The sequence below is a fragment of the Callospermophilus lateralis genome, chromosome 1, assembly GCF_048772815.1.
Source record: "Callospermophilus lateralis isolate mCalLat2 chromosome 1, mCalLat2.hap1, whole genome shotgun sequence".
Classification (NCBI taxonomy): Eukaryota; Metazoa; Chordata; class Mammalia; order Rodentia; family Sciuridae; genus Callospermophilus; species Callospermophilus lateralis.
This window is the reverse complement of record NC_135305.1, coordinates 124,837,792-124,854,844: the sequence shown is the minus strand read 5'-3', so window position 1 is coordinate 124,854,844 and position 17,053 is coordinate 124,837,792. Positions and strand designations below refer to the sequence as shown.

Below are 17,053 nucleotides of genomic sequence, written 5' to 3'. Positions count from 1 at the left end.
ATATATGGAAATCAATAAATGTTATTCACCACATCGATAGGCTTAAAAATAAGAACCATATGATCATCTCGATAGATGCAGAAAAAGCATTCGACAAAGTACAGCATCCCTTTATGTTCAAAACTCTAGAAAAACTAGGGATAACAGGAACATACCTCAGTATTGTAAAAGCAATCTATGCTAAGCCTCAGGCTAGCATCATTCTGAATTGAGAAAAACTGAAGGCATTCCCTCTAAAATCTGGAACAAGACAGGGATGCCCTCTCTCACCACTTCTGTTCAACATAGTTCTTGAATCACTGGCCAGAGCAATTAGACAGACAAAAGAAATTAAAGGCATAAAAATAGGAAAAGAAGAACTTAAATTATCACTATTTGCAGATGACATGATTCTATACCTAGCAGTCCCAAAAGGGTCTACAAAGAAACTATTAGAGCTAATAAATGAATTCAGCAAAGTGGCAGGATATAAAATCAACACGCATAAATCAAAGGCATTCCTGTATATCAGCAACAAATCCTCTGAAATGGAAATGAGGACAAAAAAATAAAATACTTGGGAATCAACCTAACAAAAGAGGTGAAAGACTTATACAATGAAAACTACAGAACCCTAAAGAGAAATAGAAGAAGATCTTAGAAGATGGAAAAATATACCCTGTTCATGGATAGGTAGAACTAACATCATCAAAATGGCGATATTACCAAAAGTTCTCTATAGGTTTAATGCAATGCCAATCAAAATCCCAACAGCATTTCTTGTAGAAATAGAGAAAGCAATCATGAAATGCATATGGAAAAATAAAAGACCCAGAATAGCAAAAACAATGCTAAGCAGGAAGTGTGAATCAGGCGGCATAGCTATACCAGACTTCAAACTATACTACAGAGCAATAGTAACAAAAACAGCATGGTACTGGTACCAAAACAGGCGAGTGGACCAATGGTACAGAATAGAGGACACAGAAACCAATCCACAAAACTACAACTATCTTATATTCGATAAAGGGGCTAAAAGCATGCAATGGAAGAAGGATAGCATCTTCAACAAATGGTGTTGGGAAAACTGGAAATCCATATGCAACAAAATGAAACTGAATCCCTTTCTCTCGCCATGCACAAAAGTTAACTCAAAGTGGATCAAGGAACTTGATATCAAATCAGAGACATGGCGTCTGATAGAAGAAAAAGTTGGCTATGATCTACATACTGTGCGGTCGGGCTCCAAATTCCTCAATAGGACACCCATAGCACAAGTGTTAATAACTAGAATCAACAAATGGGACTTATTCAAACTAAAAAGTTTTTTCTCAGCAAAAGAAACAATAAGAGAGGTAAATAGGGAGCCTACGTCCTGGGAACAAATCTTTACTCCTCACACTTCAGACAGAGCCCTAATATCCAGAATATACAAAGAACTCAAAAAATTAGACAATGAGATAACAAATAACCCAATTAACAAATGGGCCAAGGACCTGAACAGACATTTCTCAGAGGAGGACATACAATCAATCAACAAGTATATGAAAAAATGCTCTAGCAGTCATTAGCAGTCAGAGAAATGCAAATCAAAACCACCCTAAGATACCATCTCACTCCAGTAAGATTGGCAGCCTTTAGGAAGTCAAACAACAACAAGTGCTGGCGAGGATGTGGGGAAAAGGGTACTCTTGTACATTGCTGGTGGGACTGCAAATTGGTGCGGCCAATTTGGAAAGCAGTATGGAGATTTCTTGGAAAGCTCGGAATGGAACCACCATTTGATCCAGCTATTCTCCTACTCGGTCTATTCCCTAAAGACCTAAAAAGAGCACACTATAGGGACACTGCTACATCCATGTTCATAGCAGCACAATTCACAATAGCAAGACTGTGGAACCAACCTAGATGCCCTTCAATAGACGAATGGATAAAAAAAAAAATGTGGCATTTATACACAATGGAGTATTACTCTGCATTAAGAAATGACAATGTCATAGAATTTGGAGGGAAATGGATGGCATTAGAGCAGATTATGCTAAGTGAAGCTAGCCAATCCCTTAAAAACAAATGCCAAATGTCTTCTTTGATATAAGGAGAGTAACTAAGAACAGAGTAGGGACGAAGAGCATGAGAAGAAGATTAACATTAAACAGGGATGAGAGGTGGGAGGGAAAGGGAGAGAGAAGGGAAATTGCATGTAAATGGAAGGAGACCCTCAGGGGTATACAAAATTACATACAAGAGGAAGTGAGGGGAAAGGAGGAAAAATATAAGGGGGAGAAATGAATTACGGTAGAGGGGGTAGAGAGAGAAGAGGGGAGGGGAGGGGGGAGGGGGGATAGTAGAGGATAGGAAAGGCAGCAGAATACAACAGACACCAGAATGGCAATATGTAAATCAATGGTTGTGCAACTGATGTGATTCTGCAATCTGTATATAGGGTAAAAATGGGAGCTCATATCCCACTTGAATCAAAGTGTGAAATATGATATATCAAGAACTATGTAATGTTTTGAACAACCTACAATAAAAATTAATTTAAAAAAAATAAAAAATAAATGGGCAAAGTGTTATATATAAAATATAAATATAATCTGTATAAATCACAGTATAAAATTAAGAAGTTTGGAAAATATAAAGTGTATTGTGTATATATGTAATTCTCCTTTTAAAAGTTGCCACAAATGCTGAATTGGGAGCTATACATCTGCATAAAATTTCTTGTAAATTACATTTAACTTAATTTTTCCTTAATATTAATTTTCTTGAATTTCATAGCCAATTGCTATGAAGCAGAAAAAAATAAGCTCAATAATTATAATTTTGAAGATGATTTTTCTGTTGCTTCAACTGTGAGTTCAGCTTAAAGGGGATTTTCCTGGGCTATAACAACTCTGGATGAATTTCTGATCAATTATTTCAAAATGTAAATTTACTATACTTACAGATGATGTTTTTAAAATCTAATTGGTTCTTTTTAGTTATACATAACAGGATTCATTCTGACATGACTATAAAAGCATGGAAATAGAATTTGCTCCAATTGAATCCCCACTATTTCCCCCTTTTTCTTGCCACCTCCCTTCCCTGTTCTCCTCTCCCTAATCCACACATTTTTCTGCTATTTACTTTCAGTTTGCTTTTTTTTAGTTAGTGTCTTGTGGATATAAAAATCTTTTGCAATAGTTTTTTATAAAATGATTAAATTATCTAAAAATGAAAACCAAAAACCGTTTGTTGCAACATTTTTATCTTTATTCAGGTAAAATTTGCAAACAAAATTGGATATTTTAAGGAGTACAATGTGGTGTTTGGATGTATATATACATTGTGAAACCATTGCCACAATGGAGCTAATTAACACATGCACCTGCTGACATACTTGCCTGCTCTCTGAGTCTGTGTGTTGAGAACATTTAAGATCTACTCTCTCAACAAACATCCAGGATACACTATTACGAACTGCAGGAAGCTTGGTGGGGATAAGCTATCCAGAGGTTACTCATCCTGCATGAATGAAACTTGGCAACCTTCAACCAACAGCTCCCCATTTTTCCCAACTCCAATCATCTGGCTACTACTATTGTAATGCCAGATTCATGGGACCCCAATAGACCTCTAGGAGCTGAATCTGATGCAATCACACAACAGTCTTTATTGCAAACTCGAGTCTGGACTCACAACCGTTTCCGAGGCGCGGTCCCAAGGACTGAGTCCCGGCCATTAGTTCAGTGAGGATTTATAGGTTTTTGGGTGACACTCTATGCATCACAACATCACACAGCAAATCATTTCACACTGCAGGAAAATCAAACAACAACTCTTAATATTGATTAGCACCTTCACTGGCGGGAACAAGTTGGGTAAGGGTGATTGTTTAGTACAAGAGGGGGATTCATTTGAACTGATTGGTTTAATCCATGAGGGGTGTACATGCTAAACTACATGGTTTCCCAAAATGTTATCAACCACCAAAAACTGCTGGGGGTCATTTGGAATCCCATGTATTTTCCCTGTCCCATGCCGATTGGTGGTTGCTAGGGGGTTTCTATGGGTCCTCACTTAGCCTAACTGAGTCAGGGACACCTGGCACCCCAGATCTCTCCTGTTAATTGCAGAAAAACAACTCAGAAGAGTAAGTATGTGCCTAAGTGCTCTGTGGGTTTTTCCCAAGGACTAGGGTCACACCCCATTCCTTGGACAGGCTTTGCTCTGAGGTATAGGCTGGTTTCTCAGAAATGGAGTCACATCAGTTTCTCACTATTCTACTCTCTGCTTCTATGTGTTTGTTTAGATTTCAAATCTAAGGAAGAACATTTCCTTCTCTGCTTATTTCACTTAGAATAATGTCTTCTAGGTTCACAAATGGTGTTGTAAATGACAGGTTTTGCATCTTTTTTAATATTTAATATGATATGGCTGCCTTGTTTATACATGCAAACATATATATTTAAAAATCTCAGGGCTGGCGTTGTGGCTCAGTGGTAGAGTGTTTGCCTAGCATGTGTGAGGCCCTGGGTTTGATTTTCAGCACCACATAAAAATAAACAAATAAAATAAAGGTCCATTGGCAACTAAAAAAAAAAAATTTTTTTAAAAATCTGCCAAGTAATTTGACAATCAATCACTTTCTCTACGAACGTTGTTTTCAACAGAATGCCCATTTAGTATTACCTGGGTAATCTTTTAAGGATAATTCTTGGGGATACTGTTTTGGAAAAGGCATAGAATTGAGCCTGCTATCTATGCTTAAAACATCAAAATGCATTTGTACAGAGCTGTGGGCCAAAGTGGTCATCACCCAGCACATGCAAGTCTGGAAATCTAAAGGATTCAAAAGAAATTCTAACCACACATAACTTAAAAAAAAAAAAAAAAAAAAAACACACACACACATATCTCCCACATAACAAATCTGAGAACAAATTCATTTAGAAAGAAAAAAATCTTAACTCAAAAGTCAAATAACTCAATCTCTGCTTCCTGATTGTCATGTCCTGAATTGCTTTCCTTCTCCACATCCTTCTACCATGGTGGTCTGCCTCAGCTCAGGCAAAGAGCAATGGAGTTGGCCGTTTATGGACTGAAATTCTTTAATCAGGTAAAAGGTATACAATTTTATTTATTTCAGGTGTGTAAGCACTGGAAAAATCCCAGGAGGTGCTTTGACCCTAATTTATCATCCTCTCTCACTCTACTTCTCCAGGTTTCCTGAGTTAAAGATACAATGCACTTTATAAAAAAGCAGACCCTGAGGGTATAAGTTAACAATTAGGATTGGTATTGGAATCTAGAGTGAAAAAGGAAGAAAGTGAGGATTTGATTTGGATAAGGATAGTGAAAAGAGTCTTGCTAAGTTGCTTGAGCTGACCTCAAACTTGGCACCCACCTGCTTCAGTCTCTTGAGTAGGTGGGATTACTGGTATTTTCCACCATGCTCAGCAAAATATATTTTCAAATGTTCTTGCCACAAAATAATAAATATTTGAGGTGATAACATGTTAATCAACATGATTTAATAATTTCACAATGTATATGTGGGGTAGATGCATTTTTAACATGAGGTATCATCTGCTGTTAACACAGGTAAATGTATAGTTAGGGGTTTGCTGGCTGAGATATCTCATTTTTATATATATTCTTTATAATTGTCCGACTGGTACAAGTGGAGACTGACTCACATCTTCCCCTCTGCTCATTCACCTCAGCAGCCTTAAAGTTGAACAAATACCACCCTTATGAGGGGCAGGGTGGCTGTCAAACTATGATCCAGCCTCCTGTTTGAGTACTTCTCATGAACTAAGTAAGAATGGTTTGTACATTTTTCACATGGATAAGAGAAATCAGAAGAATACTCTGTAAGTAACAAACACTGCATGAAATTCAAATTTTAATGTCCCTAAATAAAATTTTATTGGGACACAGCCCACCCAAAGTTAATTGACTCAAATATAAATATTCAAGATAAAGAAATTTTGTGGCTAAAATAATCCAGAAGAAACTGAAAGTAATCTTTAAGAGTGAAAAACTGAACCATGAAGAGAAGAAAATGAAAAAAAAAATTGGAAAGGAAATTATTGTCTAGGTATATAATGGTCAATAACTGAATTATCTAAGAGGTTTATAAAATGGACAACTACTTAAAAGGAATGACTACAGGTTTTGGTAATGTGGTAGCAATTATAGCCTAAGAAAGGCCATATAGGGAGGAACAATAATTAGGCAAAGAATCATAATCAGGAAATCTAAGTACAAGGGAGGCATGGGTTTGATAACACCCAAGCTTCTTTATGAGAATAAATGTCCAGACTTCCAAGGCCTCATGGAAGACCTCCAGTGATATTGCTCCCATTATTGAATTCAGTTAAAAAAAAAAAAAAATTCCCTATAGTGTTTTCCTTTTAATTTCTTTTTTTAGTGGTGGAGGACACAATAGCTTTATCTGTCTATTTATTATATTTTTTAAAGTGTATTGCTGAGGATCGAACCCAGTGCCTCACACGTGTGAGGCAGGCTTTTTAACACTGAGCTACAGCCCCAGCCCCCCTATAGTGTTTTTTACATGACACATTGTGAATGCTAAATTATAAGTTACTGTGTTCAATTAAAAGAAAATGAGGGGCAGAGAGCCCTAGCCTGCGTGCCAGGGGCAGCATTTTGTGGTGCTACAACATGGAGGCAGCTTGGTCCTGCACCTGCAGTGGCCATCCTCTGCAGCTGGCCTCGCAAGGCAACTCCGCCCAGATGGCTTAGGGTCGCCAGAACACCTTGGGCAGAGGAAAGTGTGGGCTGCTGGCTGGAGCACAGAGCCGGCAGCTGCAGATTTAGCGCTGGGCCCTGCGCTGGAGCTTGCACGGATCTGGACGCCAAGTCTCCAGGGCTCGCCCCCACCCTCATTCCCGCGCTCCAGCGCTGGCAGCGGGGGCGGCAGGCAGAGTGAACTTCCTATCCTGGGATACGGTCGGGGAAATGGAAATAGAAAAGAAGCTGAAACCCATCCCAGATTACCTGATGCAGCTGATGAACAACAAGAAGCAATTGAGCAGCCTGCTCAACTTCCGTGGGATCTTCAACGTCATCCAGCGGCTGGTGGACGAAAAAACTATATAGGAAATATAGGAAGGCATGTACAATGACATAGTACATGGGAGTTCAGAGAAAAGGAGTGCAGAATTACCTGATGTTGTGGGACCAATTGTTCAATTAGAAGAAAATTTTATGTACCTATAAAAGAATACCCAGATTTTAATTTTGTTGGGAGGATCTTTGAGCACAGAGAATTTACAGCTAAACAGCTTGAAGCAGAAATTGGATGTAAAATAATGGTCTGATGCAAAGGCTCAATGCGAAAAAGGAGGAGGAGCAAAATAGATGCAAACCCAATTGAGAGCATCTAATTGAACATTTACATGTACTAATCGCTGTGGATGATGCTCAGAACAGAGCATGAATAGAACTGAAGAGAGCAGTTGAAGAAGTGCAGAAACTTCTGGTGTCTGCAGCAGAAGGAGAAGACAGCCTTAAGAAGATGCAACTATTGAGCTCCTGATTCTGAATGGCACCTGCAGAGATGACAACATGGAATCACCAGCCCTTGCCTTTTCTCTTGTGGCAACAGCCCAGTCTGCTCCAAGCATTATAACAGGGACTGTGCCTGTCCTCCCACCAGATGAGTATTCTACTCAACTGGCCCTATTATAATGCCTGTCATGGGACAAATACAGACCTCTATCATGCTAACGTGAACTCCTCACTATACTGCTGCAATAGTCCCTCCAGTGACTGAGGCTGAGTTCCATCTACATACCCTATAAATACCCTTACAAGGTTGGTACCCACTACATCAATCCTTGAGTACCCTATTGTAGCCAGTGGTGCAGTGGTTACTAAAGTTCCAAGGCATGATGTAATCAGTCAAAAAAAAATCCCTATAGTGTTTTCCTTTTAACTTCTTTCTTTCTTTCTTTCTTTCTTTCTTTCTTTCTTTCTTTCTTTCTTTCTTTTAGTGGTAGATGGACACAATTGCTTTATTTATTTATTATTTATTTATTTTTAAAATGTATTGCCACTGGCAACTAACCTATGAACTTCTGAACTGGCAACTAACCTCTGAACTCTTCGCCCAGTGATGACTCCACCATGCCTGTCTGCTGATCAGTTAACTGGTAATTGCCTTTGCTTACCTGTGATCAGTGTTGTGAGCTGAGGCACTTGTCTGGTTGCATTACCATCTAATCAAAACAAGACAAATTGTTGTCCTCCAACTCAGCTTTTTTTCCTCTGTTTGGGTGAAAGTGGTTCTAGAAACTGCACAGAATAGAAGTAAAGCAATAAGGCCCAATTCATCCCACAGCACTGACCATCTTTCAATGTGCAACCACCAAGCAAATGGCAAGAAGTCCTCCTTAAAGAGGGAGACAGATGGCCCCAAACTCAGTGACAGAAGCAGTTACTGTGAGAGACTTCTAGGAATCTTTCCTAGAGACTTCTAGGAATCTTTTCCTCTCATAGTGAAGTCACACTCTCTCTGAACAAACTGTGTGATGATGCATCATGCATGAATCTTCTTTGGTCAGGTAAGTCATTGGTGAAATGATTCAAAAGTATTTTAAATTTGATTTCTGAATACTGTTCAGTCACTGAAGTGCCCTCCAAGGGCAGAAGTTGCAGCCTTTTTATATTGCCTGCCAAATTTGAAGTATTAAAAGAGAGAGTGTGCCATGACAGTAAAACTTCAGGAGTTTTGAAAAGTAATGCAAAGAACAAAATTGCAATACTATTTTTAAAAGATGAATATCTAAGTTAAAATTATAGAAGTTTTATTTTACATCACCTCAAAAATGTTTGAGAATAAGGTACATGCATTATGTGTCACATTACTGGGCAAACTGTTCAAGTATTTTTTTAAACTTCCCTTATATGAAAAAATTATTAAGAATGTAAAATCCATGCTTGCATATTTGCTGTGTGCAAGTAATTAAATTATAGATAAAACTGCAGTTCATTGAAACATACAAACATATAATAGATACTTTTACTATACAAGGATGCTGGTGAAGAATAAAATATATAAATTTTTGGAGGGGTAGCATTTTATACTTTCAAGTGTTATTAAACAAGAAAAAGAATAATGAAAACCTTTATTTCATTAAATGAAAAGACCAAAAGAACATTTTCATCATTTTTAGTTTTTAAGTATTAGAATAAGTGTAAAAAAATGTGCTTTGTTTTCCTTGGTGGTCATTTAGTCCAGTGTCTTATAAGATCAGATTAAAAGTTAATGCGTGATGTAGCTCAGTGGTAAAGAGCCCTTGCCTCACAAGTGTGAGGCACTGGGTTCAATCCTAGCACCACATAAAAACAAACAAAGGCATTGAGTCCATATACAACTAAAAAAAAATTAAAAACAAAAAAGTTAATGATGCATGTTATTCAGTTGCCCATATGTGAAAGAAGATGTGAGGGGACAAATGAGTTGAGGGCTTGAATTATATGATTTGGGCCACATTACCTTGATGTGAATTTGCCAAATATGATACTGTAAAAAAATTGATAACTTTTCTAATATCTGACTAGTAAGTTTTTAAAAACATACTTTCAGTTGTACTTCAATGCCAACCCAAAGAATTTTGAGATAAAAATTATGTGTGATCTGAATACCAGTTGACAGACAAAATTAGAGCCTTATTTTGTTAGGAGAAGGGGGAATGTGTTGAGTTTTTCATAGTGGAGATAATAATTACACATATCAAATTTTTTCACAAATATGAATTTTTGTGTTTTTCATTCTGGACAACAGTGTTTTTAAATGACCCAAATTCAATCAGACTTATTGATAGCATACCAGATAACTTGCATAGTCCATCTCTGCTAGCTTTAACAATCTCCCTCCATCTTCCCACATATGCCCTTTATGCCACCTTTTTTAACTTTAAAAGAATGTGAAAAAGGAGCATCATTTTGCATATGAATACTGAACTATGTTTCAGGTTAAGCTTCCAATGTCTCCCGAAGTACAGTTTTATAGTTGAAACAATTTGCATATAAAGCCTATATTTAAACACTTGAATAAATCATTAACTACTCAGTATCAGAGGTGGCAAATCTCCTGTGACAAATTCCAGATCATCTACTCGTTCCCTCTTTAATACTTTCTTGTCTTCACAGTCAGTGTCAGCAGAAGCTCAGTTGGCAGCTTCACAGTGACCTCTCCATCAGGTTGTTTCACTTGGAACCATTTTCAGTTTGTCCTATGCAATAGACAGTCGCTTTGTATTCAGCTAGCTTTGGTTTAATGTGCCACTGCTCTTTCTGTTACACATGCCATTGTTTTGATTTATTTACAATATATGTTGTGCCACTTTGATTTTCCTTTGTTTGGCTGGTTGAATAAGTTTGTGACTCTCAAACACTTGAGTGATATTTTGAAATGATAACAGTATCGGTTCCAGCTTCATTCCAACTATGTTAACCTGGATGTTTTAGATGTTTATCAAGGGGCTTTTATGGGGAAGGAAGTAAATTATGAAATAATAGATGTGTGATATTAATGAGTAATGTTGGCTGTGAACAAACTTTTGAACATTTAGGTGACAACATATTGGATCAACTGAAAAGTAGTATGATTTTGAAATCTGAATGCCTTGGTTCTCAGTATTATCATTGCTTATTTAATTTATTTCTTATTAAAGTATGTAGTTTTTAAGACTTTTTTCTGACAGTATTACTTTTGTTATTCTTTATTATCTTAGTAGTTTTTATGCTTTATATGTACCATAACCAAACTATTGCCCATGAGAAACATGTAAAATAATGTATTTATAGTCATGATTATGAGTTTATAATGTATTTTTCCATCTTATATTATATGTATGCAATATAACATCTACAAATAATTTTTTTCTTAATTGAGAAAAAGATACAATATGCAAAATCCACAATTTGATACCTGAAAATTGCCAATTGTTTTATAGTATGTTATTGTATTAGGTGTCTTGACTTTCTTGGGCTTTTAGTTAGCTAATGAATATATTACTTTTGGGTTTTAGTTGGGATTTTGATGGTTTGCATTTTAAGTATTTGATTCCTTGTTGTTTCCATTAACCCATAGCATTACTTTAATAAATGCTATAATACCAACATAAATTTTAAAATAAAATGGGAAAATGAGGGTATGGGAGGACAGGAGTGATGTTGATGGGGATACACTAGGGTAGTTGCTTTGTAATTCATTAAGATCAACCTCAAGGAAATCTACCTCTATTTAGTGTGTTTTCCTGTGAAGTATTCTATTTTATAGAATGGGTTTGAAAAGCAACTGTTACCAAGTAAATGTTATTTAATATAAAAAATCTAACATTAAATATTATCATTAAATTTATTTAACAAAGTAAACATAAATCTGTACCGTTCTATATAATACAGACTATTATCCCTGTGAGAGAGGAAAACCAGCAAGGCAGCTTCTGCACCATGTCCTGGTGGCTAATTCCAGCTTCTTTGTACTGTAAGTTACACCTCTTCTGAGCCCCTGAACCAAAAATTTCTGTCCTCCCAGGTGTTTCTAGAACAATCTGTAACACAGAACCAGGCGAGGGGTCATTTGGGAAGAGTTGTTGGTCACAGAGAATGTCCAGGAGCACAATTTTCCCCAAGTTATGCAATATGACTTTGGTCCCTGATCTCCCCTCAGAAATGGTCATGGAGCACTGAGGCTGGTATGATGCTCAAAGCTGAGGGGGTTGTCTGCGGGCAAAGAGTGTCTATGAATGTCCTCAGGAGAAAATTCCTATGGACATTCACCTTCAGAACCTTCTGAGGCTGCTTCCCTAGACGTGAACATGAGGCAATGGGAAGGGTTCTCTAGGACATTTGGGTGTAAAGGCTGAGTAGCACACATCTGGGACCCTGAGGAGCAGCACCTGTGATGACACAGGTGGAGCAAGGAACCTGCTCCTCCAGCCCTACCTCTGTAGCTCCATCCTCAGAGAGCTTCCTGCACTGATTTTAACCATAATTGTACCTCGCCTTCCATGGTCATGGTCACATGCAATAGGGGCCACTTCAGTGCCCTCCTTGCTTCTGATGGATTGAAAAAGTGCAACAAAGAAAGTTAAGAAAGCAATGGAGAATATGTGCACTTATTTGATTTCTGCTCTCTCTCCCATTCTCTCCACACTCACATTTCCTCTTCCTATCCTTCTGGCTTCCTTGAACCCACATTTTAGTAAGGACAGGATTTCTGGAACCAGATTTTTATTAGGAGAATTGTTTTCTAATTGTGTAATCTTGACATAGGAAAGGAAGGGTACATTCATTCATGCTCAGAGCCAGCAAGGGCAGGAGGAACCAGTTGTGCAGAGTTGACTAGAAAAAAGTCAGGCTTGTTTGTGTCCCATGCACGAGGGAAGAATGCAGTTTTTCTGAGGCCCCAACCTAACTCAATGCATGGCCATGCAGGTCTCCTCAGCATGATTCAGTGGTGCAGCCTGATGTCAGAAACCAGGGCAAGACTAAGAAAGTTTGTGCAGAAAGATTTAACAAACATTGAGGAATGGGTATGAAATATAAATAAACAGAAAATATGTATTATTTTATAGTTTGATGACATAGGAAAAAGAGTCAGTAAACCTACTGACTTTGAGCATTCTGTTTGTAACATTCTGTTTGTGACAAAGATCTGCATGAGAAAATCACCTTTAGAAAAATCATAAGAGCGGGAAAGAGGAAATACAGAAGAGCTACAAAGAGTTTATAAATAAGAAAGAATAAATAAGAGAGACAAATAGGAAATAAATTACTTGCAGATTTCTGGTCCCATTATCCTCATCCTGATCCCCAGGATCTGCTAAATTGTCTTCTGCATGGACAAGAGCATTGATGGTGATGTTGTAGCCTTGAAAAAAGTAAAGGCAGAGTTAAAGTCAAGGTGAGAACTTGAGTTACTGCTGCTCCTGGTGTTCTATAACCCAAAGTCAAAGCTCTCCATTCTTCCTCTTGTCTGCACTCCTGTCTCCTGGCCTCTGTCACCTCACCACTGCAATGAGGAATAGATCTAGGATCCCAAGAGCTCTTTTCTAGTTCACGTTCCGCCACTGTACTCAGTAGGGATGTCTGTGTCATCCTGTTCCTCCAAGAGGCAGCCACTGTCTCCCTGATTTTCTTGACACAGGCCTCTTGAATGCAAGCAAATTCAGATTTTCATCCTATTCCCACTGTTTGGGAAATAGATGAGGACTGGAGGTGAGAGACATGTTCAAGGATGAACTTCTCCCCACTCTTTCCCAGGAGAACCCAAAGGCCTGTCAAGGGAGCACTGAGGAAATTTTCTTTAAATCCCCCAAATGTGGAAGTGTCTTCTTTTTAATATTTATTTTTAGCTATAGGTACAATATCTTCATTTTATTTTTATGTGGTGCTGAAGATCAACCCAGTGCCTCACGCATGGTAGGCGGGGGCTCTACCTCTGAGCCCCAGCCCCAGCCCCTGGAAGTGTCCTTTAAACCAGGAGTAGATAATAAACAGAAGAGAAGTGCTGCTACGTGGCCAGAACATGCAGAGGGAATTTTGACTTCATATCCACAAGCAAGAACTTTGACACCAGGTTCACAAACTACCACTTAGAAAGTGTGTCCCACTAGATTCCTTCCATTGCACGTCAAAACCAAAGCCCAGATCTAAATTCTTTTATGCACAATTTCCTAAAAAATGTGAGCCAACCTATTTGATGATTAGAGGAGGCAAATGCAGCACAGAGTGGGTTTTATAGGGAAGATTTTGTTTAACTGGCAAAGCAAAAAAGATGTCACAAACAGAATGCTCAAGTCAGTAGGTCTACTAACTCTTATTCCTATGTCATCAAACTATGAGATAATACATATTTTCTGTTTATTTCTATTTCATTCCCATTCCTTAGTCTCCAAAAATGTAGGTTGGCCCAACCCCTACCAGGAAACCTTTCCCATTGGCTTATACACCAAGGGCTGTTCCTACCTGCAGGCTCTTCATCTTTGCTGCTGGAGTCATAAGCTTGGCTGTACATCCAACCTTTAGAAGACACAAACATCAGCAACAGAGTTACTCAAGATTGTATGATGCTTTCTTCTACACCAAATAAGCTCATGATTAACGCTACAGTTGGATGTTGTTTGTCCTCCACATAATCGTGTGATTGAGGCTTGATCTTCAATATGGGCCTAATGTGAGTTATGTAAGAGAAGGGGTCTGGTTGAAGATGACGAGGTCATTTTTGAGGGCATCAGCCTCAGAGGCAAGAATATAGTTTTCTCACACCCTTGTTAGATTGTAGTTATATAAAAAGAGCAAATGAGTCATCTTATCCCTGCTGGCTTCCTGTCTCTCCATCTGATGTTTCCCTCCTACACCTAAAACCATGATGACCCCAACAGTCATTTCATTGCAGCTAAGAGGGCATTCACCAAAGCCAAGCAGATGCCAGTGCTAGGCTCTTGAATCTCCAGAACTATAAGCTAAACACATCTGTATAAATTATTCAGTCTCAACTGTTAATACCAAGAAAAACATAGGAATACTAATATTAATAGTCAGGATCACCCTGGTCTCTGCTCCCACTTCTCAGAACCCTCTCTGAGCTCTGTGGTTTCAGAGGCCTCCAATAAGATGCGGAAAACAATTGCAAACTTTCAAGTGAGAGAATGGTGCTGAATGAGTCAAATTTCAAATTCTTACACTGGCACATTATCACTGTCTTCTTGAAACAGATCAAACTGACATCCAAACTGATGCAAAAAGTTTGAGGGATATGAATTCATGGAACAGACACTGTACCAGAATCAGAGCAGATGCCCACGACAGAATGGGAATGTCACTGCATTATGCCCGTAGGTCTACTTGGGCACTTGAAATGTGAAACTGGGATGAGGCTCTGAATGTTTAATATTAAAATTTAAATTAAATTAAATATACGGCATATCCATGCAGTGACTGTCATTTTAGATGGCAAAGACATGGATTTCATTGCAGAGGAGCTTTCTAGACTAATCTCACTACCCACTTGTAGGTAGATTGTAGACACATGCAAAAGGGCCAGGCACTCTCCAAGGGCCTAGGAACGCTACATCAATGAAGTCAACATTCAGATCCAGATGGCTCCTAGCAGGGTCTAGCACAACCTGCCTAGAAGTTATGAGAACTGTGAGTCTTGTTTGCACAAGTGTATTGTTGGCTCTGGTACATCAGATTACTTGTTGGGCAACAGGATTAGAGGCAAAGACCACAAAGTAAGGCAGAGCAGGCACTGGAGGAAAAGACATGAGTTTTGGGTGATAGATTTCTCAGGTACCATTTGATGGCATGCATAAAATACTTTCTCTACTAAGGAAAATAAGTACTACAATCATGTGACAACTGTTGCTGTCAGACATTAATGTCATCTTGAATCAAGCATCAGTGGTAATAAACTTGTACTTGTAATTCAACCAAAAAAGAATTTGTAAAAGTTATCTATAATGTACACTGTCAGCTTTTCATGCCTAAATTCAAGTTAGAAGAAAGAAAGCAACATTTATACCTTAGAAAAAGAAGAGTCACATTATCTCAGCAACAGATTGTGATTTTTCTTCTTCCCAGTCACATGATATCACCTCCATTATTACCTAACTGGAATCTAGAGGAACATAGTGTAATGTCAGTACATTGGTTTGCTGAAGAATTACTCAGGAGGGTTGCTTGCTGTAGACACGGTCCTAGGGTGTATGGAGATGGTTGTTTGACACACACAGGCTCAGTTGCTGCTGGAATATGATCTTTAGTGGATGGCAGGAAAAGCAGTGACCTGGAAATGGTATGAAAAACAGAAAAAAATGGATGGAATTACAATGAGAAATGAAATATTCAACCATTACAGTTAAGAGTTCAGCTTTCCTTTAAAGCACTTGACAGATCATCAGGAAGAAAAGAAAAACATATACTATTGAATCAAACCAGCTCTGTTACAGGTCAAATTATTTCCATCCAAATACATGTTAAAGTCCTAACACCAGTGCTTCAAAATTTAACCTTATATGAAAATAGAATCATGTAATCTAATCAGTTAAAGATATCCTGTTGGAGCAGGGTGGACCCATTCTCCAAATATAACTTCTGTTCTCATAAGGAGAGGGGACACATTAATGAGGTACAAATTCCATGTGATGATAGAATCAGAGTGTGAAATCCTGCAGTTGTAAACCAGAAATACAAGGATGACCAACAAACCAGTAGAAATTTGGATTGGGCAAGGAAAAATTTTTCCCTACAGTCTTCAGAAGGAGCAGATCCTGCTTACAGGTCAATATGGGTTTTCCAGCCAATAGAACTCTGAGATAGTACACTTTCATTACTTCAAGCCAAAAAAGCCAGTACTTAAAGGGCTGGGGTTGTAGCTCAGTGGTAGAGTGCTTGCCTAGAACATGCAGGGCCCTGGGTTTGATCCTCAGCACCACATAAAAATAAAATAAAGGTATTGTGTCCAGCTACAACTAAAACAAAATATTTTGTTTTAAAAAAGCTAGTAGTTAGACATGGAAACCCTAGTAAATTAGCAAAACCACTATCAACTACATAGATCTAATTGACATTTCTCCAAAAACTTCATACAACAATGAGAGAACAAATTTTTTTCAAGGTTACATGAGATATTCATCAAGAATAAGTATATTTTGGCCCTAAAACAAAACTTAACTTAAACTTGAGAAGAAGAGAGATGATACAAAATATGCTTTCATGGGAAAAGAAGATAGCAGATTTGAGGAAGGATGCACCCCCCACCCCTGGTAGTTCCTCAGCTCCAGACTTACAAGTCAAGAAGATTGCTTCTCAGTTAGGTAACTAGAGGAACTCACCAAAACTTAATAGCCAACTCTAAAAAAAAAAAAAAAAAAAATCACAGAGACATAGAAAGTCAGAAACTCAAGTGTAAGAAATAATACATTAGAAATGCAAAGCCAAATGGCAAGCTACAGAGAGGCTGTATTTCTTGAAACTCCAATACCTGGAAATCAAACAGTGGAAATAGTGCTTCCCTGTGAGAAGGGTGAAAGAGGAATTTCAC

The 17,053-nt window shown here is 38.1% G+C and overlaps 1 pseudogene; it reads left to right on the top strand.

The window, feature by feature from the left end:
• Positions 1-6,936: 6,936 nt before the first annotated feature.
• On the top strand, positions 6,937-7,930 carry LOC143398416 (KH domain-containing RNA-binding protein QKI pseudogene; annotated as a pseudogene).
• Positions 7,931-17,053: the final 9,123 nt, after the last annotated feature.